Source organism: Triticum aestivum, chromosome 7B (genome assembly GCF_018294505.1).
Source record: "Triticum aestivum cultivar Chinese Spring chromosome 7B, IWGSC CS RefSeq v2.1, whole genome shotgun sequence".
Classification (NCBI taxonomy): domain Eukaryota; kingdom Viridiplantae; phylum Streptophyta; class Magnoliopsida; order Poales; family Poaceae; genus Triticum; species Triticum aestivum.
The window spans coordinates 727,199,325-727,208,390 of record NC_057813.1 but is presented as its reverse complement, the minus strand read 5'-3'; positions in this window follow the sequence as shown (position 1 = coordinate 727,208,390).

The window sequence follows — 9,066 nt, the reverse complement described above, 5'->3', positions numbered from 1 at the left end:
TTAGATCCTATAGTTTCACACATGTTTTTGCGGTGACACCCGATCATCGGTCTATATGCACCAGCAAAAGCCACAATGTCTAAAGTTGATTTATCAACACCAAAATCAGGAACTACTTTCCGGTTCTGGAAAACAGGGAAACCAAAACCAAACATCCCGATAACCATTTTCTAATATCTCTAGCTAAAAAAAGGCAGATAATATTCTGTGATATCTACAAGTCCCACAAGCTTGCAATGACACCAATCAACATTGAAGCAGAAAATACCCGCCAGCTCATGAAGGATAGAGGACACCAATCCAAAAAACCTGACCACCAATTCCAATCCCCTCACCCACAACGAATCGCACACTCTACCATTCACAGGAAAAACATCACCTACAAACCCCCCACAGGTTTTGCAATCACATTGAATTCAATGCTCACTTTCCACACCAGCAAACTGCAACATCTGAACTGTATTTACCAACATCAAGAGTAGAAAGGATTTCTGCAGTTCAGGGAACTGGCCGCCAATGCCTGAACTGAAAAGCCTGCAAGCATTTGTACTGTCCTCCAACCTAACGACGCACATAATCTGCGACTGAAAAGGAAAGAATGGCACCCCTGTACTTTCAAGGTTCATATCAAGGCAGCCGAGCGATATGGCTAACAGCTCCCGACCTATTTTATCGACAGGGGGAAGTTGAATCCCAACACTGGTTTTCGAACGCGTACTGAATTTAAGTAAACAACAATAATATGCTTGCGCTGCCGCCGCCGCCACATACCTCTCAATCCGCCCAGGAGGTCATGGATCCGGCTTCACGGCAGACTCTCCTCGGCAAGCCCCCCACCCCTTGGCTACCCACCTCGCTTCTCTCGCTTCCATCTGACCTTGTGGGAAGAACCACAACGGGGAAGATGGGCAACCTTCACGCACAGGTTCGCTTGAAACGCTTGCAAGTTCAGCAGGGAAACACAGGACACTGAAACCACCCACAGATGAATCGCACGAGTATTTTCACAAGGCTCCCGGTTTAATAAAGTAACCTGACGGCACTCGACTTATATAGACGGTGACATGTGGCCGTTAACATCAGGCTACCGTCAGGTTACTTTATTAAACCGGGAGCCTTGTGAAAATACTCGGTTTATACATAAGCCGGGCTTTTTTGGTCCGGCTCTCGGCTTATATGTTATAAGCCGGTCGACTGTAAACCGAGTGCTATAAGCCGGGAGTTTTACTCGGCTTATATATAAACCGAGTTTAAATCAATGTAAGCCGGGTGTATTAGGTACACGGCTTATAAGTTTTTCCCTGTAGTGACAATTTCCAACGCTCGCACCAGTTTCATTCAATGCACCCTGTACCCACCCAATCACTCGGTTCCACGGTCCAGATAGTGTGACTATATGCATGTATGAGCCATATCGCCGCTCTCCTCAACTTTGCTTTTGCTTCTTATTAGTTTTCCCTCTATCAATAGGTTCTCAGTGGGAAAAAAAATTATGGCGTGTCTGAACAGCAATTCAGTCACAATGCTCCATAAATAACCCATTCGTGTCAACTTCTGTGCATGGATGTTGTCTTTTAGGCTGTTTCCTTTTAGCAACTCAAAAACATCTTTATCATGTGCATACTGCAGTTAACTTGTCATGTCTCATACGGCAGTTAACATCGTGTTTTTCTTATTGTCATCCATAACAGGAGAAACATTTTGCAGGAATGTGGTCAGGGAATCACGATTAACAAGAGAAACATTTTGTAGAAAAGTGGCCGGGGGAATCTACACTAGGTTAGGTTAATGCCAGGAATGGGAGCCTGTGTTGTACCGTCACTCGCGACCGCTGTTGTGGCTAACGAGTTCCAGTTCAAGTGGCAGGGTAATCTCTGAACCTCCGGGTGCTCCTTCTCCTCTGTATCTCTTGATGCAACTCGATTGACCACGACCGTCCTTGAATTCGTTCCATCCAGGTTACTTTGCCGTGGACACTCACTGTCACCCCCGTACAAAACCTTGGATTTTGTTTGCTTATAGGGAGGAAAGTAGAAACGTAGTGATGCCTTACAATACAACACACCAATGGCCAAAAGGCCTTTTTGTGGTTGTTGTTACACAGTAGTAGCCTTTTTGTTGTAGTAGTTGCAAACAAGACACTTCATTGAAGGAAAAAAATGATGTCAAGAGAGGCTTGTTTTTAGTACACCTTAACCACAAGGCAGTTTTTGGCAACGACCCACCCATCCTTGTAAGAGAATGACTGGCTCTATTTTTGCTCTCTTTGTGTGTCCCAGCAGCGCAGCGATCGGTGATCTATTTGCCTCCGGTTCCTTGACGATCTATTTGCCTCCCGTTCCTTAGGTTGTTGTGTCTGAGTGTGTTGTTGTGTTTCCAGGGCTTGTTGAGTTGTGCCCTCACCATTAACCCTTTTGCTACCTTATTTGTGTGTGTGTGTGTGTGTGTGTGTGTGTGAATCTCGTCGGATGTTTGGCTTGGGCGATTTGCTTTATAATATAAAGCAGGACGAAAGCCTTTTTCGGTAAATTAATCAGTGTGATATCATAAACGTTTCATTTCGTGGTCTTGATTTGATAAAAAATTCAAGAAACCAAAGTGGTACCTCTCACATGCTAAGTGAGCGCTCTACATGTGTTTGCTTAATTGACGAATTCGCCTGCAATATCCAAGACGACATCACAAGATGAAAGCGTAGTTGTAGCCTTTCTGTTGATAATTGTTTTTTATCACACGTGGACCTTTCCGTTGAGTGCACCACATGTTTCATCCTCTATAACACCGCTCCCTAGGTTAAAGAGCTCACATTCAATTGATGTTTTCAATTAGAATTGGGTGACCGATTTTGACCGGGTCAGCAGTTTTGCTTCAATTCTTTTACATTATACACTATGCTTTCCAATTTTGAAGGGCTCACAATTAATTGACGTATTCAATTTAGAATTGTGTCATCCGATTTTGACCGGGTCAACGGTCTCTCAAGCTCTCCTATTCAATTCTTTTAATTTACTATGTTCCCTAATTTTGAAGCTCTATCAATCAATCGAGGTATTCAATTTTTGATTTGGTTTACGATTTTGACCAGCCGAAAAAAGAAGCATCACCATGTGATATTATAGCACCAATATAGTATATGCAACCACTGACACAAAAAATTCTCTAGATACATGAAAATAGATTGGTTAGCCGTAGCCAGCGGTGAACCGGCAGAGGTGAGTTCGAAGGTTGTCAGTGCTGGGAAGAGGAAGGGGGCAGGACATGCTTACCAGGAAAAGAATCTAGTGGTCCAGTTCAGTGGAGTGGCCAGAGGTGGTGTCATCGCGACGATGAGGGGAAGGCAAAGCTGGTGCGGTATATTCAGCGTCCACGAGCTGTGAAAACATGCGGTTCAGCCGGTGGTGACGGGAAGTAGATGAACATAGGAGGGCAGGAGGTGGAAGAAGGCCATCTAACCATTGGCTTTACATCAAACAATGTAGAAAAAATGACTGACCCAGCTCTTTTTAGTCGACTAACCCCTAGCCAGGCCCTAACATACTAGGTCAGGTTTGTTACACCGTTAAGATTATAACTTATCAGCCATGTAAAGAAGATCGAGTTCTCATCTCAAAAGAAAAACAAATCTGTTTTCTTTTACGAATCCTCATATCAAAACAAGGGACGTTGACTATTTAAGCCCAAGCTTCCGGACACCCCTTATCCTTACCCTCCAATATTGCTTTGAGATATGTACTATACAACTAACTACACCAAATTTTCCTTTTTTTGTTTCTTCCAAATAAAACTACACATAAACTTCAAACTTTGCAAGACACCAAATCATTCTAACTACAATGTGGGACAAATCTTTCAGATTTTTTGGTCCAACATAAATATACGAAATGAGATTTTTCTTATTAAAAAATGTTATTTTTAGTATTTGTATTGGACCCAAAAATCCAAAAGTTTTTCCTCACATTCTAGTTAGAACATTTTGTTGTACTGCAAAGTTTAAAGTTCAATGTTGTTTTATATGGGAGAAACAAAAAAAGACAAAAGTGTTTACATGAATCGCAATGCAGAAATGAGTGGCTAGATAAGGGGGTGTCCTGAAGCCTATGTTGTAGAACATGCTATCATCCAAACAAGCGATAAATCATGAGTGGACATGGTGCCGCACGAGGTCTATCTCATCATCCATGTCTCTGAGATTCATACCATATTCATATGTTAATGAGTGTATATCACATACTGAATATTCATCCTTGCAGTATTCTATACACAAAACAATCAATGCATAAGGGGACACATGGTTGATAAACGTGACCCAACTCATCAATGCAAACATCCTTTATCAAGCACATGTCATAAATGTTATGTGCATTTGAAGCCTGCACCTAGGCCATAATCATACCATCTCTCTCCATCCAGTTTTTTTTTTTGGTGAAACAGTGTTGTTAAAAATGAAGTGTGGTATTTTAGTGTTGCTGTATGTTTTAGACTGCCAATTTAAAACTGAAACCTTTACATGTTTCAATTTCTACCAGAAAAATCAGTTGACTTCATTCATCATATTTAACATGAATCATGAAAGCAGATACAATTTGAATTTTAAAATATAACATTAGTAAAAAAATCGAATTCATTCCCTCACATTCATCCTCCTCCTAGACTGATTGTTCAACTGCTGAGTGTTCTATTATGTGATCCACTGCCCTCCATGTTCAAATCTAGTTCATTAGCTCCTTCAACAAGTATCCATTCAGAACAAGTAGCTCTCCTTCTGCTCATCCGATGGCCTGAATGGATTAGTTTGTCAACTCCTTCTAATGATCTAATCCATCACGATTATGCAACCTGTGCAGAATAAGCTGGTGGACATTGCCAGCTCATGTACTACGTTACCAATGACCATAGGAAATCGATAACAAAAACTCTTTGAAGCACATATTTTATGTATAGGAAAGGTCTTGCTATAGTAGTGCACATTAACGGACGGCAAACCTTCCGCCTTTCCTTTAGCTTGATGCCATGGTCACCTTCTCGTTCTATCTTCTCCCAGCGAGCAGGTTGGAGAAGGTTGTACCATGTAGGAGTAATATTGTTACCTTCCCGTGAAATCTGTTACTACCGGCTTACCGTAACATGTGTATGTTTTGTACATTAATTCTTAAGGGGATGTCCCATCATCCACGAGGCATTAAAATGAATGCAGAGCTCTGATGAACTGGTACAAAAATGAACTTCAAGGAAAACAAACCAAAATGAAAACAGACGCTTGTTAATTGCCATTTAAGGCATACGGGTTTGAGACAAACATATTTAAATGGTGTGGACCAGCGTTTTAAATGGCCTGCATCACATTAACAAGGCATAACAGTAAGGACCATATTTTGCATGTGTAATCGCTTGTATCCCACTCTATTTAAGATGGCTAGCCACCAACCCATGTGCATGTATTTGCTGAATTAACGTGACGTATTGTTTGGGCATTCATTCAATCACTATATTAGTTGCTAATCTCATAGAATGAATGGATTGCAGATTCCATCCTCGCGCGCCACCATGTCCCGATATAAATCACGAGCGGAAATGCAGCCACGCGAGGTTGATATCAGGCCCGCTCGTTCCCATATGATTCGTGCAGTTGGAATACATCGAGCCTGTATAATCAATTCCATCCCATCGTACACAAGTTGTATAGCATGCGTATTACCTCTGACCACGCCAGCAGATGGCCCACAAGGCAACCTCATGCATTGAAATGAGACGCGCAATGAGTATATTTCAGCCCCAACAACTATCTCCATCCCGCTGCCCGGCCCTCAGTCTTTTTGAACGCCCGGCTTGTTTGTTTCTGTTACTCAACTATTCTTCTCCGTGCTCACTCCCCATTCCTCAGTTTCATCATAGTTCACAAGGATGTGTTCATTCATGTCCCGGTGCTGCAACTCCACACCACCTCCATCCCACACCACCATCAACCAGTTGACTACGCTCCCTCTCATCCGTTGCACCAAAGCAACATGGGCTACATTATTTTGTTTGTCACGGGCACGGAACGAAACCCAGACAGGCATTTCTGCAAGTGCGAACGCCATATGGTGTAAGTTCGTCAAACCCCTTTCCATCCGTCATCTGCACTCCGGGCTAATAATTTTTCTGTTTGCATCACGGTGGATGAAGCTTCTAGAAGTGGGAGAGCAAGTACATATAGTACATGAGTGCACGATAGGGTCACCTGATTTCGCACTGGGTCCATCGCCACATCTCACTTCTCGGACAGAATCAAGCATGGCTGTTGAACATTTTCATCCTCGACCTCCTCAACCTATTGGACATGGCCTTGCTCCGCTTCTTCAAGCTCTAAAGCTTATCCCCTAGACGAAGAGAGTGTCCCTATAGTCAGTCGGGCGCCAATAATTTGTCAGTCGTAGCTGTCCAGCAATTCCATATCTAGTTTTTTATTCGTGCACCATGGACTGCATGTATCAGCTAGTACGTGCTGCTTGCTCAAGTATGATGCAGCTATTTTTTAAAATAATACCTTTTTTTAATAAATTCAAGAAATAATATGCCGTTTTGACAATTTATAAAAATAATACACCATCGGCTCTGGCTAATAACCCGACTGGCCAATCGGGCAGAGTCATTAGCACTAATCAGTTTAGCCGAATCCTATTAGTACTAATCGGCTTAGGCAAAGTCGATAGCTGCGTGAGACCAAATTTTTCGCCCGAGGGCTGCATGGAACCATATTTCCGACCATAATTTTATCCCATCACCCTCTCCCAAGTTAGCCGCGATTTCCGACCAACCCTTTCCCGCCATCCCTCTCCATATGTTCCCGGCATTATCCTTCCCGCCAACCCATTCCCGCCATTCTTTCCCGCCAACCCTTTCCCGCCATCTTGTTCTTTCCCGCCATGGAGTTTGTTCCTCAGTCCCAGCGTTTGTCAGTGTCTTTACCACACTGAGTATAGCTGCATGCATGTCTGTCATGAAGAATGCACACATTCGGCTTATCCTTCACAACTGCCATTTTCAGTTGCTTGAAGAACAATGTCCAGCTTTCAATGTTCTCGCTATCCACAAAAGCAAATGCGAGTGGGACAACTTGATTTTGGCCATCTTGACCAATGGCGGTCAGGATCTGACCCCTGTACTTTCTATTGAGAAAAGTGTCATCTACACATATCGCTAGTCGACAATGACTGAAGGCTTCGATGCATTCACCGAAAGAGAAGAACAGTCAATGCAACGCCCTCATAGTTGGGAACTTTGACATGAACAAGTCTTGGCTGTCGATATAGGTGCCTCTGGATTCTGGTCCTGCAGTGTGCGGAGGAGCCGGACAAATGAGTCATATGCATCGAAATACAAACCAAATCTGGTCTCAAGGGCCCTGTGCTTAGCCCTCCAAGCCTTGCCATAAGAAATTACGTACTTGAACCTGACGAAGACTTTTTTCTGGATAGCCTTCACTTCCATCGCTTTGCTCTTCGCTATCTCATTGTAAAGCAAACGAGAAATAAGCATGGACGAAAGGTTACCATGATCTTGAGGGATACTGTGAATAAGACATGTGTGATGTACTAAGTCACTGATCACCTAACTTGTGCCATACTTAGGGAGATAGCCATGCACCCTGGCGGGGCAATTATTGTTCTTGCATACCATTGTCAAGTATTCTGACTTGACACCTGAGCTCTAAAAACCCTTTGCGTGGACATTGCCCATTTAACGATTACATCCTTTAGTGCTTCCTTGGTTGGATATATAGCACCTGTCACAATGTCGTTCTGGTGATATTGCCAGGTAGAATCATGGCCGCTGTTCACGGTCATTGCATATGGGAAGTCGTGATTCCATGATGCAGGATTAGGCAACTCCTCTGCGTTCTCTTCTTCATCAGACTCGTCGGAATTATTGGCATTACCAATATCAACATATGTATCTTCATCTTCCATCTGGTTTTGCATGTGCCCATCTACCTCATCAGCATCCGCCTCACCACTATAATAACCATCGGCATTTTCTCCTTGTACCTGACTACTCCGCCCCGATTCGTCAACATCATATCCATCATTTGATGCAAATTTTTACATAGATAAATGTATCCCTTCACCGCTCTGGCCGGGATCATAACCACCATCACCTTCAGGTGCATTGACCTCCTTCCCGACGGGAAGCACTACCACCACCACCGCGCACTCTGCCACCACCACCACTAGGAACCCACTGAGAGACACCGGAGCACCACAACCACCACCACCTCCACCTCCACAACAACCATCAGCAAGACCACCACGAGTTATCCCATCATGAGACCTAGGTTTCTCTAGCCTCCCCCAACCCTCTAGAATGTAACTATGGTGGAAATCGGGCAAAAACGGCTCAAAAACAAGTATAAATTCGAGGGGCTTTGTTTTAGTGAGAGGAGAAAGAGATAGAAAGAAGAGAAGAAGAGAGGAGGAAGAAGAGAGAAGGAAGGGCCGTCCCAATGGCTAGTGGCCACCTATCGTCTTAGCCGTAATCGACTGGCCGATCGGCGTCGGCGTGGCCGACTGGGGGCCGGTCAGGCCGAATGACGTGGCTCAGACAATAGTCGGCTGCCCCTTGGATGAATGGGCCCTATTGGCCTCTCCTGCAGTGAATGAGTCCTAGTCGGCTTTGCCTAAGCCGACTGGATCCTAATTTGCTTCTCCGTGGCCGACTGGATCCACTCGGCTTAGCCAGAGCCGATGCTGTATTATTTTCGTAAAATTAACAAACCATGTATTCTTTAACAATTTTATTGAAAATGTATGTATTTTAAAAAATAGCTATGATGCAAGCAGTCGGGTTGTCTATCAATAATTTATCTTCAAGGGTCATGTGGGTGCACCAGCATTATGGCAAGTTTATTTTAAGACGCCGATAACTGTCACACATGTGGCACAATGGATACCCGATCAGACGAGTCTTGTGGTTGTACCCATGAGACAGCCCACACGACCCTGTGTGGATGAGCATTAAAACCACCCACACATTTGGGTGTAGCTACGACAGCCCACATGACCCTATGTGACAACTGCTCACCCCCAT